The 15,259-nt window shown below is 44.6% G+C and overlaps 1 long non-coding RNA gene across 9 annotated transcripts; it reads left to right on the top strand.

The window, feature by feature from the left end:
* The first annotated feature begins 2,000 nt into the window (after positions 1–2,000).
* LOC119308261 lies at positions 2,001–9,803 on the top strand. Of its 9 annotated transcripts, none has more exons than XR_005149992.1 (10): positions 2,001–2,186; positions 3,330–4,157; positions 4,285–4,337; positions 4,413–4,519; positions 4,618–4,662; positions 6,232–7,235; positions 8,135–8,339; positions 8,905–9,036; positions 9,117–9,296; positions 9,383–9,803. It is a non-coding gene; the product is annotated as an uncharacterized LOC119308261 (long non-coding RNA). The 9 variants fall into 9 exon arrangements; XR_005149989.1 differs by having other exon boundaries at positions 2,124–3,258; XR_005149990.1 differs by having other exon boundaries at positions 2,124–3,247.
* The last annotated feature ends 5,456 nt before the right edge of the window (positions 9,804–15,259 follow it).

A 15,259-nucleotide genomic window follows, 5' to 3' on the forward strand; every position in this document is an offset into this window, starting at 1 on the left:
GAATAAGCTCTTATGAAAACTAAAAGAGAAAAAATATTGCAAGTCATTGCGTCTCTCCTTCAGAGGACGATTGTGCATTCATGCTCTAGGATTTTTATTACTGAGCTCAAGGTTGTGAACTATTTATTTCCATTTCTTTGGTAGTGATATTTGGTTAAACTGGAGATCCTAGCTATAGAACATCAACAGTGTAAAGTATATGCATTGCTGCTCAGAGGTTCTGTAGATACATCTTTACTGATTTTTCATCTTTATCATGTATGCTTCAATTCTTGCATGCCAAATAAACATAAGTTCATGTTTTATTGTTTAGTTGTCTCATGTTCGCTCTTCATTATTCTATATCAAAGTGATGTCGTTCAATGCGTTTGTCCCTTTCTGATGTAGAAATTGATTTCCATGAGGCATGAACTCAAGGTGCAACAATATCATTCTTCCTGGTGTTGCATTAAATATACCTCTTATTTGTTAAAAAAATCCTCTGGATTTGGGATTAGTATATTAGGTAGACATCTTTTGGTTAACGGCAGATTTGAGCGCAGGGTAGAATTCTTGGTTGATTCTAGAATTTCTTTGTAGATTAGCTGGCAGATTAGAACGTCTTTGGCAAGTTCTTTGTTGGTTAGGTCCAGCTCCCTTGGCACTGGACCCAGCAGACGCGTGTGCGTGTGCGGATCTCCCATGCATCCACTGCACCACTTGTTGTTGGGTGGCAGTGGGGTATCCAAGCGTGTGGAAGGCCTATCCGCCATGGCGGCGCAGCTTGGCTCCAAGGAGAGCAGTTCCAAGGCCCAACTAACAGGCTACCACAATTCCTAGCCCAATCGCGGACTATAATTAAATTGCTTTATTGATCAATCTATCAGTTAATCATAGGCTACAACTAACCAGTGTAGTTTGGATGTGCAGCACCAGAGACCATTTGATTGAATTGGTGGTACAGTAATACTAGCCTAATACAATTATCAGATCCTTTTGTCCTGTCAAGCAGATGGACTTTTGTCCTGTCAAGCAGATGGTTAATTACTGGACAAGTAGAGCATTGCATTTTCGGTGTGCAATCCACACTGACAAGCCTGCAGAGGCTACTTCAAGTCAAGCGGCTTTAGAATTTCTTTACTATGTGTACTCATGTAGTATTTAGGTTAGAATAGTATCAGATTTGATTGGTCCCTCAGTTCATAACAGACATTGACTGGTTACTTCTTTCTGGCTTTAACTTTCAAGCCTAAATAACCACCTTTTGCTACTTAATTGCGCTTGTAGTCATTTGTGATTCTCAGTTCATGAATAATATATGTTGACAAGACATAAATTCAGAACTTCTGGCACATATGTACTTTAATATACTTGCACGCTTTAATTTTGTCATTGAAATTGTTTCTTTGTTCTTCCAGGTTTTGGGTAGCCAATCAAGTCATGTAATACTTTATTGTACCATTCCTTTTGATGTTAGATGTACAACAGTTTTATGCTCAAATAAAGATATATATGCATACAAATTAGTTGCTGGTTATTCCTCCATGATATAGTTTTCCAGTTAAATGTAGTCTTGCGCTCGTGTGATTGAAAACTAAGAATGGAAAGGTGAAGCTGCACATCAAACTAGAGTACATGCATATGTGCATACACTCTGCCCCTCCTCTGTTTCCATTACTTTGAGCTACAGGAAAGGGAAATTACAGCTAGATGAAGTAGCATATGGGAGTAGCACTCACCTCTCCCTGTGAGGTTGCATCGAGCTCTAAACTTCAAGTGAGTCTTCACGAGCTTGTGCTGTATCTTGGGGTACCAGCTGATCGCCTCTGCACGCGATGCTGTTCAGCGGGGAACAACGGCATGGAGCAGCTGCCACAACTTATTTGGCGTGCCGGACGCAAGCGGTGCTACCCGCAATAGCTCTCGCCTTGCCGACGGCGATGGCCTTAGACGGCAGACCGCATCTCACCTTGTGTGAATCGTCTCTGAGCTCGAACTGAGGGGAACATAGGCATGGGAGCAGCTGCCACAACTTAGGCCCGGGCTTGGACGCGCCGGATGCGGGCCGTGCTACCCGCAAGGGATCCCTACTTGCCGCCAGTGACGGCGATGGCCCCGGACGGCGGACTGGCATCTCACCGTCTCACTTTGTGGGAAACGCCTCATTGAGGTCGAACTGAGGCAGCTAGAGGAGTCCAGGAGATAAGGTAAGGGAATGGAAAGAAAAAAATAAAATATGCCGTTTCAGTGGTGGGGCTGACCAGAACACGTATTGGTCGCGTTTAGCCCTGCAGGATAGCGCGTGCTGGGGGTAAAACATGCATAATCCTAACTTGCTTACTCCGTTGCAACTCTTATGACACGAATTACTTGATTACACCTGCCTGGCTGGTTCAATTTTGGTATTATATTTGCCCCCGCTTGCTTTGATCTAGATTCACTTTGTTGATATTGAATTGGTCTTAATGTTAACATCAACAATGGTTATTCGAGTTTCATATTACTTTAGACATAATGTGCTTCAACTACGGCATTTTGTATTTTCCTTTTAAATTTATATGGAACATCGGAAACCCAGCCATGGCGGCAGTGGCGTAGTACTTCACCTAACTCCCCTACGCCATGTCTCAGCAAAACAAAGCGGATGGATCCGTGATCCACATTGAACATATAAACCCTGCTGGGGTGCTAGGCAGACTCGCGCTATCCACGTAGGCTGTGAATAGTTCAGCGACGCGAGACTCGGCGGCAGCGAGCGAAAGAAAAAGCAGCGAAGGCGGCAGCGAGCGAAAGAAAAAGGCAGCCCGCGTAACCCTAGCCGCCGCCCCCTCCTCCTCCTCCCACCTCACCCCTCCCCCCAGGGCGCCTCCTCCCCCTAGCCGCCGCCCCCTCCTCCTCCTCCCACCTCTGCCCCCCCGCATCTCGTCCGCCCCGGGTGCGGAGGCGAGCTTCCCGACAACGGCGGCGACTTCAATCTGCAGGAGAGAGAGGGAGGTGCGCCGGCGTCGGTTTTCCCCAACCCCACAGCCGTCGCACGCCGCGCCACTCCGCGCCCCCTCTTTGCTCCACCACGCAGCTTCCTCCTCCCTGCTCACCTCCGGCGCAGCTCGTCGTAGTGGAGAGCATGAGCGGCATGGTCTTCATGGTGGGGTGGAGCTGCAGTGGAGGGAAGGATGCTTGACGGATCCGGCGCGTGCAGGCTGAAGCGGCAGGAGTTGGTGGATACGGCGGATGCGGACGGGGTCGTTGACGGGGGCTGGGAGCTCGAGTTGGTTCACGGTTTGCCTTTCCATCCTCCCTGCCTCACTCATGCCTCCCCCTTTTTTCATTGACGACGGCTTTGGCTGCAGGGGCGCCATGAGGAGTGGAAGGCCGAGGTCGTTCGACGGGTGGAGCAGCAGGAGCAATGAGCCAATGGTGGTCAATGGCTAACCTCTACCTCCTCTCTCTCTGTGGTTAAGAAGGCCAAATAGAAGAAGCAAAGGAATGGCGCAAAAGTCTTGCCGAGGTGCCCCCTCCAAGGCCCAGATTCTTCTGAGGTGACCCTATTGCTCCCCTCAAACCTAGCACCTTCGATGCTGTGTCATCATCAATTTTGATACATACAGTTCTGGAAGCTTTAGGATTGGTCATTGCTTATAACTGTTGTGGGTAACATGACCTTGTTTACTCCCTACAATCTTCATTCACACGTCTTTGATGTTTATTTTGCTATTAGATGATGAAAATCTAAAGAACGGACACACAACCAGAAGTTTACATATTTTGTTTGCTGGTAATGTGTCATCGTCATCTTTGTTAGCCAGACTTGTCGGTTGTCCTACTTAATTCCCACCTTATCACGTTGCTCTTGATTTTTAATCATGCTTGGAGCTTTGGTCTGCAGCTATACAAAATCATATGCTTTGGCTCTAGATTAGGGTAATGTTGGAACTTGGGAGGGAGTAACTAAGCCATACATTTGGCTCTAGGATTTTCAGTTTGTATTTGCCGGATGTAGAAACAGCTTTCTATGAGATAACGAGTTGACGACACACCACATTCGGTTGACTGTTGAGGCGTAAATGGCACCCGAGTGCTGTAGTATGCAGTAGCGACCGGCGAGGCATCAGGATGTGGCGAGGCAAGGCTGTGGAGTTCATGAGTTTTCAGGCTGCACGGGATGCAAGTTAATGGATGTAAGTTCCAGAGAAAATTGCCTGACTATAATATACGAGACTTGCTGAATAATGGTAGTGTGTATGTGCTGTATCTACTCTAATTTTCTCCATGTTCATTTTAAGAATTTTTATGTGCTAGCTGCAGATTAGGACGTACAAATGACTGGTGCATAAGCTCCTTCGACTATTTGATTAAAGGTATACATTGACTGCTTTCTTCTTTCTTTCTATCTTCATGTTCTCACAGTTTTTCTCTTTTAAAACTTTAAACAGAGAAGGCATGGGTTGACGCTACCAATATATGTGTTGGCTACAGAGGCATAGAAATAATAATCGATGCCCAATTCCGTCTCTGCATTTAAAGGATGACTGCTTCATAGGTGTGCTATCAAATTCTATGTAGTTCTCCATTCGAGTCTTTCCTTCCTCATTAACTTGAAATGTTTCCTAACTCAGCTTTTTTGTGCACGAAGTTTAGCAGGCTTGCCTTGTGATCAAACCTGACGATGTGCAGCATGGTGTGGTATGCACTTCTTCAGTTAGGCCTATTTCATTGCCTCATTATTTTTCTAGGTTTTTTCTTTTAAATGAGGAGTAATTCTATTCCTGTATGCTTTAAATCGATAGCATGCAGAGAATTTTTATAGAAATGAGGAGTAATTTTAGGTTGCTGGGCCAATGTTCATGCGAACTTTAAGATGTAATATAAATTATATGTTCAGAATTTCAGCTAGCACCTATGATTTTGGGTTAAAAAGACGTGTGCTATCCAGACGGTACAATGCGTGCTTGGGCCTTTTGTCAGTTTTATGTGAAGATTTATTGTGAAATTTGTCATAGATTAGAGATCTAGAAAATATGTATTGTGCCTTAAGCTTTCCTCGTCATGCATATTGCTATATCTGAGCAGCTCCCTAGCGGGTTATTGGAAGGAAATATGCTTTCGTATGTGCACGGATTTCTGGACCTTATTTGCTTTTGTCAATTTAGCCATTATTCACCCATTTCCCTAAATTTATTGATACTTTTAATATGTTACTGGTGTCAACAAAACAATTGTGAGACTTATAATTGCTTGTCTATCAGGAAAACATATTATTAAGACGAATCCGTAGATAATCGATAATGTGTAAAAACTCCATTTGTGAATATTATATGCGAAAGAAAATATTGCTTTGTGATGCTTATGTCTCTAAGAAATTCACTGGGAAGAGGCTCTGGGCAGGGGGTTTGATTTTTCTTTTCTGGTTTTGCAACATGATGCGACGAATTTCTCCTGCAGGCATGCCTTCGTTCCCCCATTTACCATATGCAAATCTTGGTCTACAATTTGTTTTAATTGTTTTCGTACATATAAACAATATTTTTAATACACATTCCATCCTTCTTTTGTTCTCTGAATTGTTGTTTGTAATTCTGAGACTTTTGTGCACCGTCATCTCCATCATTTGAAGGATTTTGAATACATAATTACATATAAGATAACCATCCTTTTTTTCTGTCTTTGAACTACTGTTCGTGCCATAGGATAGACATTGGAGTTGACAAGAATGTCAATGACATCAAGTATACTTTTTGCTGAGGAAAATGACGTATGTATGCCCGCTGGTATAAGTGAAAGAGAAATTTAGAGGGAGATAAAAAAGGAAAAGATAAAAGGTGCTGAGAAAAATGATACTTGGACAGTTAGCACTACAGTCCATTGGTTGCTAAAATTGATTGCTCCTCTCCTGTTTAGTGAAATTTCAATGGGATCTTTTATATTATGGGATTATGATCAGCAACTTCATTAGGTCATTGAATTTTAACTCACACATTTCTAAACTGAAATGAGGAAATCCACTTGAGGTTGTCTATTTCTGAATTTATGTTTTTGTAGTGTCATGCCTTCAGTTTGTGTTGCATATATATGGGTGAACAATGAATGTCAAATAGGAAAATTGCTCACCAATCGTTACATTCAGAAACATGTGTACCGAATCTTTCTTAGACATCATATTTTATATGCATCATCAAGTTATAGCGTATGCCCGACCTTCACGTTTATCTTTTCATGGTCATGAAAAACGTAATGTGCATTGGTTTCGTACAGGGCACTGCCATGGCATGGCGAGGCACCCGCAAGGCACCACTTGCTTCCATTCTGAGGTGGACTAGCGCTCGGATAGTCACGCGGATCTCCAAACCAGCACCCTCCCACGGCGCAGTTCCACCGTGTTGACCGGCGCTTCCTACACCATGGATCAAATAAACAGCCGCCTCAGCATAGCCATCCAGAATGCTCTCCTGCCTCCGTTCCCCCTCAGGTCCATCGTCCTCTTTCTTTTCAGGACTGTTACCTGGAATACAAATGGCCATTTATTTGTTGTTAGTAATTGCATTTTTCATTTGTTTTAGGCGTTCTTTACTTACACTGCTTGCTTTTTGTGAATAAAGGCATCTATATTAGCAGTCTGATTTCAGATTACACCGAGATTAGAAAACTGAGAATACCTCAATATGTTATGTTGCAATAAAAAATAGAGGACATTGGGGGGATAGGTAGTCATATATTTGGTCTTTGTCTCGGAAGAAGGGAATTGCTTGGTCAACAAATATATATAATCTGCGCCCTGTACATAGTATAGATGCTAAAGATATGTGTTCGCTGGAAGTTGGTTTCATGTTCTTATTCTGACAGCAAGAAAACTAAACAAATTGATTGTTTGTATATTCAACATATGGTCCATCTTATGCATACAAGGTTCTATCTTGGCATGGATATAACCTGCAACCATATGCACAGGAAGTGTGTATGTTCTAAGAGGAGCACAACTTCAGAAGAGTATTTTTTTTATTTGAAGCGGTTTGATTTTATTCAATCTGTTAGTATATCCGCAAGATTGGCACATTACTAGATCTTTCTCATTTCAGATTCTTATATATCCACGAGGGGGACATTTATTAACAGAGGGTGTTACTCTTGGTGGCTGTATTGATCTCCCGTGCCACCAATCTGACCGATGGCTCCACTTCGACTTCGTCAACTCCACTGACTATCTCGACTACGTCATACTGCAACCCCGATGCCCACTGGTTATGCAGTAACATGCTTCTGTGAGTGCTCCTTTTCAAGATTTTTGTTTACTCAATATTACCTGCTTAGTTTTGTACAGATCAAAAGGTTTGGGTTCACTACATATATATTTGGTGACTTGACTTGTTGGTAGTTTAGCAGTTGCTAAAAAGTAATATTATTATCCATATGTGTTTTCCATCGCTTGTTCACCTCCAGAGACCTCATTTCTCTTTTCATTTCTAAAGTCATATCATTCTCAGAACCCTCGGGAAATAGTGGCAACATAGCGGCGGTTCGACCCGCAATGTTGTATGGCGCGGAGTGTTGGCCGACTAAAAGGCGACATGTTCAACAGTTAGGTGTGGCGGAGATGCGTATGTTGAGATGGATGTGTGGCCACACGAGGAAGGATCGAGTCCGGAATGATGATATACGAGATAGAGTTGGGGTAGCACCAATTGAGGAGAAGCTTGTCCAACATCGTTTGAGATGGTTTGGGCATATTCAGCGCAGGCCTCCAGAAGCTCCAGTGCATAGCGGACGGCTAAAGCGTGCGGAGAATGTCAAGAGAGGGCGGGGTCGACCGATTTTGACATGGGAGGAGTCCGTTAAGAGAGATCTGAAGGATTGGAGTATCGACAAAGAGCTAGCTATGGACAGGGGTGCGTGGAAGCTTGCTATCCATGTGCCAGAGCCATGAGTTGGTTGCGAGATCTTATGGGTTTCACCTCTAGCCTACCCCAACTTGTTTGGGACTAAAGGCTTTGTTGTTGTTGTTGTTGTTGATTCAGAGAAAATTAGTTTACAGTGTATTGAACACAAAATTCATCTCCAGATCTATGGCTATAGCTTTCCTTCACTGAAATTAGGTTCTTCTGGAGCAATTTCATCTAAAATATGCAAACAGAGATAACACCGCCATTCTATTTTTCTACAGGAACACCAGGTTGCAACTCCAGCTTCGCCGACGAACTCGCTCATTGCTCTAGAAGGTGCTTGGGCTTGTTTCTCTGACCGATTGGCTGCGACATCTCACATGGATCTTCACTGCCTCACAGACCTATTTTTTATTCTCTCGTCAATTCTACATGTCTGCTCGTCCATTGCATGGTGCTAGATGGTCCCTGTTTAGTTAATCCAAGGTACATCCCATCAGGACTATTATTTGATTTGTCAGATTGAATCTCTCTATCATTGAAACTTTATTGATAAGACAGACAACAATAAACTTTGCAAATGTAACCCTACCTATTCCAACATATTGCCATATTATGGTTTTGTTTTATTTCTTATTGCTTCCTGTTGTTTGGTTTGTTTGAACTGCATTTTATAGCCAGGTTTCTATGTGTTGCTTTTATTTTGACTGTACCTTTATGGCCAATAAGCTTAATTCTTTCAACTTGTTGTTTCTTATATGCACTTTTGCTGCATGCATTTTCTTGAGAGAAATATCCTTGAGAGAAAAGAGGTAACAAAACACCAGATTATTTTATCAAGTCAGGACATGGATGCTTTTAATTAGTTTTAGCTGAAGAGAGAAAATATGACGCAATATGGTAGCCTCCACAAATTTAGAACCGAGATCCGTTAGTCCTCCTTCATACACACTTTAGTCAGGATATTGATGAGAGGCCTCCTGAATGGTCTAAGCTTCAAAAGTTAAAGATTTTAATGTATTTATTATTCTGTTGATCTTAATTTATGCAGGTAAATCATATGCATAACCATGGAATGGCACATACTGGCCTCAGGTTGTACAAATTCATCGCAAGGCCGGGTCAGTCCGAAAGTTCAAAGGGGAAAAAATCCATTTGAAAGCTGGAAAATACATTACTCGCTGTAAAAACTCTTATTACTTTCCTGTTTGCAACAACTCCTCCGACAAATACTAAATACTATAGTTCTATGCAAATTGGCAGGCAAGCCTGGTGAGCACTACGTAGATGAGTTCGCTGCCCACTGTGTGTGTGGGAAATACAGTTAAGTTGTATAACAAAAATATTCGCAATCTGTGAAATATCATCAAAGACAAGAAAACACCTGACCATTACTATGTATGCCACATGACAGAAACATTTTCTGCTGACGGCAAAAGAATGGTAATCTTAAACAAATGCATTCTCGTGTTTCCTACAAGAACATGCCGGCAAACCATGTACTGAATAACCTTTATCCTCTTTTGCAGTACTTTAGCACACACTTTTCTAAGAGAAGTCTCTTCCCGCACATGGATGCTGATGATGAGCTACCAATCAGTGCAGGAGACGGGACCATCAGTGTCATGGCCCTCTTTATCATGGGCATCGACAACAGGGCTACACTCACAAAGAACTGGAGCAGCTTCTTCCATAAGGCAAACATGAAGAAAGGATGTGCATATGCTTTCGCCTTCAAGTGCGCGTCCAAGGGCCTCTGCATGGTTGTCTATCCAATCTAAGCAGGTCACAATAGTCCTTTGCTACATAACTTGGTATTACTATAAGTACCGATCGAGACTTATATCTGGCATCATTTTGGATCTTATGTAAGAAAATTATGATAATCCTGTCCCTATGACTATCATCAATCCGTACTTATATCCATATGTTTTCTTCTGTGTCTACATATTTTGATGCACACTCTTTCAATCTTTGGCTTGCTCTCGGCCTTTGCGCCATGGGCGCAACTGGTCATCTAGTGTTGATAAAAGGAGAGACAAAAAATAAGAGGAATGTTGCCACTTGTCACGACAGAGATGTGACATTTCTCATCTTTTGTCCTTATCAAAACACGTGTATGAATTGTCTTAATTTGTATTTCATCCACTCCACACGTGATGGTGATATACATGGGCTTTTTTAAATAGACTTAATTTTTAGACACGGCCTTCTCACTGTCGGGCGGCACCATCCTGCTGCTGAGTTTGGTCGTGGTGGTGTGCGTCATCAGCACCGCAATAATAATCGGTGATTCAGATTGAAAATCGTATCAAAACAGAAGATACTGTCTTAGACAAGAAATGTCTATGACGTGATATTTTTTCACCCGTTGCAACGCACGGGCATGTTTACTAGTGGTTGCTAAAAAAAGAAGTCCTCCTCCCATATCCCTAACCTTCTGAAGCCCACCACCACACCCGTCGCTTGCCATGGATCGCGCCGCCGCCCTACTCCCCATCGTCGTCGTCGCTCCTTGTCTCATCTGCCGCCGCCGCTGCCCACCACATCCACCCTCTGTCACATCCCACCGCCTCCACCGCCACCGTGAACCATCTCTCGCATTAGTCCTCTCTCTTGGACCAACACGCTGCAGCGGATGCTTCCGGTCGCGTGGTGGCGACGCGGCTGGTCGCCTATAAGCTACAACAATGGTTCCCTGTTGTGCCTACGAGCTTTTCCCATATTGCTCTTAGCTTATTTACTTTTCCCGTTGCTATTGTTATAATTACTACAAAACCCAAAAATATTACTTTGATACCGTTACCCTTACTTCCATATTACTTTGCTACTAAATACTTTGTTGCAGATACTAAGTTATCCAGGTATGGTTGAATTGACAACTCAACTGCTAATACTTGAGAATATTCTTTGGCTCCCCTTGTGTCAAATCAATAAATTTGGGTTGAATACTCTACCCTCGAAAACTATTGCGACCCCCTATACTTGTGGGTTATCAAGACACTTTCCTGGCGCCGTTGCCGGGGAGCATAGCTCTATTCTTTGAGTCACTTGAGATTTATATCTGCTGGTCACTATGAATAACTTGAAAGACGAAAGAACTAAGATTTCTCCCTTAACTACGAGGGAAGGTAAGGAACTGCCATCTAGCTCTGCACTTGATTCACCTTCTGTTTTGAGTAAGCTTGTGACAGCTAAACCTGCTTCTGCTATTCATTCTGATATGTCGCATGTTATTGATGATGAAACTACTTCTATGCTTGATACTACTGTGCCACTTGGTGAATTTCTTGATGAACAACTTGCTAGGGCTAGAGAGAATGAAATTATTGAACCTGATAATATTGATGAAAGTGATGATGAAGATTCTCCCCCTAGATATGAATTGCCTGTTGTGCCTGAGGGCTATGTTATGGATGAAAAAACTGCTAGAGACTTTCTTGCTTGTAATGATAGAAGCGATCTTAAGAAATTATTAGCTAAGCTAAAACAAAAACCTTTGAATGCTAGAATGAAATATGATCCTGCTTATGCTACTTCACCTATCTTTGTTACTGATAAGGATCATGAATTCTCTGTCGACCCTGGTATAATTACTTTAGTTGAACCTGATCCTTTTTATGGCTATGAATCTGAAACTATTGTGGCACATCTTACTAAATTAAATGATATAGCCACCCTGTTCACTAATGATGAGAAGTCTCGTTATTATTATATCCTTAAGATATTTCCATTCTCATTAAAGGGTGATGCTAAGATATGGTTTAATTCTCTTGATCCTGGTTGTGTGCGTAGTCCCCAGGATATGATTTATTACTTTTCTGCTAAATATTTCCCCGCTCATAAAAAACAAGCTGCTTTAAGAGAAATATATAATTTTGTGCAAATTCAAGAAGAGAGTCTCCCACACGCTTGGGGGAGGCTTCTCCAATTACTTAATGCTTTGCCTGATCATCCTCTCAAGAAAAATAAAATACTTGATATCTTTTATAATGGACTAACCGATGCTTCCAGAGATCACCTGGAAAGAACTGCTGATCAAGCTGAAATTCTACTGAATAATATGTTGACTAATCTATACCTATAATAATTAGAGACTCCCTAAAAATTACCAAGTTAATTAGAAATTATGAGCCGTTTATCTCTGGTGGGACCGAGTTATTACGGTGGAGATTAACCCATGTAACTTTTGCTTGATGATGTGCTTAATTCGGCCAAAAAACACCAAAGGCCCACGGTCCTTTCACCAGGGTTGTACTAAAAGAAGGCCCACGGTCCTTCCACCATGGTTGCTAAAAAAAGAGTCCTCCTCCTGTATCCCTAACCTTCTAAAGCCCACCACCACACCCGTCGCTTGCCATGGATCGTGCCGCCGCCCTACTCCCCACCGTCGTCGTCGCTCCTTGTCTCATCTTCCGCCGCTGCCCACCACATCCACCCTCTGTCACATCCCACTGCCTCCACCGCCACCGTGAACCATCTCTCGCATTAGTCCTCTCTCTTGGACCAGCACGCTGCGGTGGATGCTTCCGGTCGCGTGGTGGCGACGCGGCTGGTCGCCTATAAGCTACAACAATGGTTCCCTGTTGTGCCCCTCCACTCATCGGACCGCTGAGGCACGGATGTACCCGGTGAGGATCGCGCTCCGCGCAACAAATTCGACCGTGTTCTGAGTGGTTGTTCGGCAAGGTAATTTTATTCTCTGAAGTTCTCTCACGGACCGTGTAATGGATTTGCGGGTGTGCTAGGTGGAGTGCCACTGGATTGCTGTAACGCCCCGAGACCGATGTGCCAGGTGTCATTCAGTTATTCGCTGTTGTTGCTTTGTCATTGCTTGCATGTCATGCATTGCATATCATGTCATCATGCACATTTCATTTGCATAAGTGTTTGTCTCATGCATCCGAGCATTTTCCCCGTTGTCCGTTTTGCGTTCCGGCGCTTCGTTCTCCTCCGGTAGTCATTTCTATCTTTCTTTCTTGTGTGGGGGTTAAACATTTCCGGATTGGACCGAGTCTTGCCAAGCGGCCTTGGTTTACTACCGGTAGACCGCCTGTCAAGTTTCGTACCATTTGGACTTCGTTTGATACTCCAACGGTTAACCGAGGGACCGAGAAGGCCTCGTGTGTGTTGCAGCCCAACACCCTTCCATTTTGTCCCAAAACCCACCTAACTCTGCTCCATCATCTCGGTCGTTCGATCACGATCGCGTGGCCGAAAACCGCACCTCATTTGGACTCTCCTAGCTCCACTTATGCCTATAAATAGCCCCTCCCCGAAATTTCGGATCATTTCGCGGATGAACCCTAGATCCACTCCTCCCCGCGCCGCCGGACTTGTCCGTCCCGCCGTTGGACGTGTCCAGCGCCGCTGCCTCGTCATCCCGACCAATCAGAGGCCGACACCTCAGCCGGCCACCGCCACCGCCCTCGTCCAACCCGCGCGCGCCACATGGCACCGCGCCGCCCCACTTCGCCGCCGGCCCGCGGGACCCAGATCGGGCCCGCGCGAGCCCATCTCGTCGCCGCCGCCTACCCGCGGTCTCCCGCTCGTGCCGCGCCGCCTCAGGAGCTGCGCCACCGCAGATCCCCATCGCCGCCGCGGTGAGCTCGCGCCGGCCCCGCCTTCTGCTCCTCCCTCCCTGGTCTCTCTCACGGCCTCTCTCTCTCCCGCAGGTGCCCGCCGGCGACGAGGCGTCAAGCTCGTCGTCCCGAGCCGCTCCCGCCATTTCCGCACCGGATCCGGTGAGCCACCGCCCGGATCTATCCATCCCCGGCGCTCCCCGTCGCTCTCCGGCCGTCGTCATGCCCTCCGCCCTCGTCGGGAACCCGGTGCGCCGTCGCCGCCATGGATCGGGAACCAGATCCCCGCTCGACGCCGTTGACCCTCCGCGTGGGCCTCGCCTCCGGCCTAGTGCAGCGCGCCAAGGCCCAGCAACGCCGGCCTCGCCTCCTGCCGCGGGCGCCAAGGCCCAGCGCCGCCTCGGCCTGCCCTCTCTCCGCGCGCCAGCGTGCCCCCTGCCAGGCCGCTCCTGCTACCGGGCCAGGCCCATGGGTGAGCCACCCACATCCCAGCGCCCCTTCTCCCCTGTGCCTGTTGGGCTGCCCAGTTTCGGCCCGATGCATGTTTTTTTTTCCTGTTGCGATTTTGTCTATTATCCTGAGTCAGCCAGTTTTGCAGTTTAGTCCCCCTAGTTCATGCATTTAATAACTCACTAACCGTGCATCGGATTAAAATGTTTTATATATGAAACTTGCTCAGAATTTTGTGTAGATTAATAATATACAACTTTCATCTATGTTTGAAATGTTAAAAATGTTGTTTGCATTAATTTACTCCTATGCCATGCTAAAATGATTTAATTCATAACTAAATAACCGTAGCTCCGAATTAAATAAACTTTATATGTAAATGAGGTAGAATTTTGCCTAGTTTAACATGGTGACCTTACTTTGCATGTTTAACAACTTTAAAATTGTGTTTAGGGCAGAACAGTACCAAACCTAATTTTTGCATATGAGGAGTTTCCGGAATTGTTGTTCGTTGCTTCCGGCCTCATTTAAACTTGTCTAGATAGGTAGTTTTGTTGTGCTTCACCTCTTGCCATGTTAATCAACATTTAATATTGTTGGGTACATAAACGAGAGAGAACTAAATAATTGATGTGGTGTTTTGTCAATATGCATCCCGATGCATATTGAGCTCCACTTAATTTGTAGTTTTGGTTGTTGCACTTTGCCATGCCATGCCTCATTAAACCGGACATGCATCATACTTGATTGTGCATCATGCCATGATTATGTGGTGGTTGTTTACTTTGTTGTTTGCTTCTTTCCGGTGTTGCTTCTTCGGGTTGGTTCCGATAACGTCGTGTGTGTGAGGACCCGTTCGACTACGTCCGTTTACCTTCTTCATGGACTCGTTCTTCTTCCCTGCGGGATTTCAGGCAAGATGATCATACCCTCGAAATCACTACTATCTTTGCTATGCTAGTTTGCTCGCTCTTTTGCTATGCCAATGCTACGATGCCTACCATTTGCTTGTCAGCCTCCCAAATTGCCATGTCAAACCTCTAACCCACCATGTCCTAGCAAACCGTTGATTGGCTATGTTACCGCTTTGCTCAGCCCCTCTTATAGCGTTGTTAGTTGCAGGTGAAGATTGAAGTTTGTTCCTTGTTGGAACATGGAGATGTTATTTCTTGTTGGAACATGTTACTTGTTGGGATATCACAATATATCTTATTTAATTAATGCATCTATATACTGGTAAAGGGTGGAAGGCTCGGCCTTATGCCTGGTGTTTTGTTCCACTCTTGCCGCCCTAGTTTCCGTCATATCGGTGTTATGTTCCCGGATTTTGCGTCCCTTACGCGGTTGGGCTATAATGGGAACCCCTTGACAGTT

The sequence above is a fragment of the Triticum dicoccoides genome, chromosome 5B (assembly GCF_002162155.2).
Source record: "Triticum dicoccoides isolate Atlit2015 ecotype Zavitan chromosome 5B, WEW_v2.0, whole genome shotgun sequence".
Lineage (NCBI taxonomy): Eukaryota > Viridiplantae > Streptophyta > Magnoliopsida > Poales > Poaceae > Triticum > Triticum dicoccoides.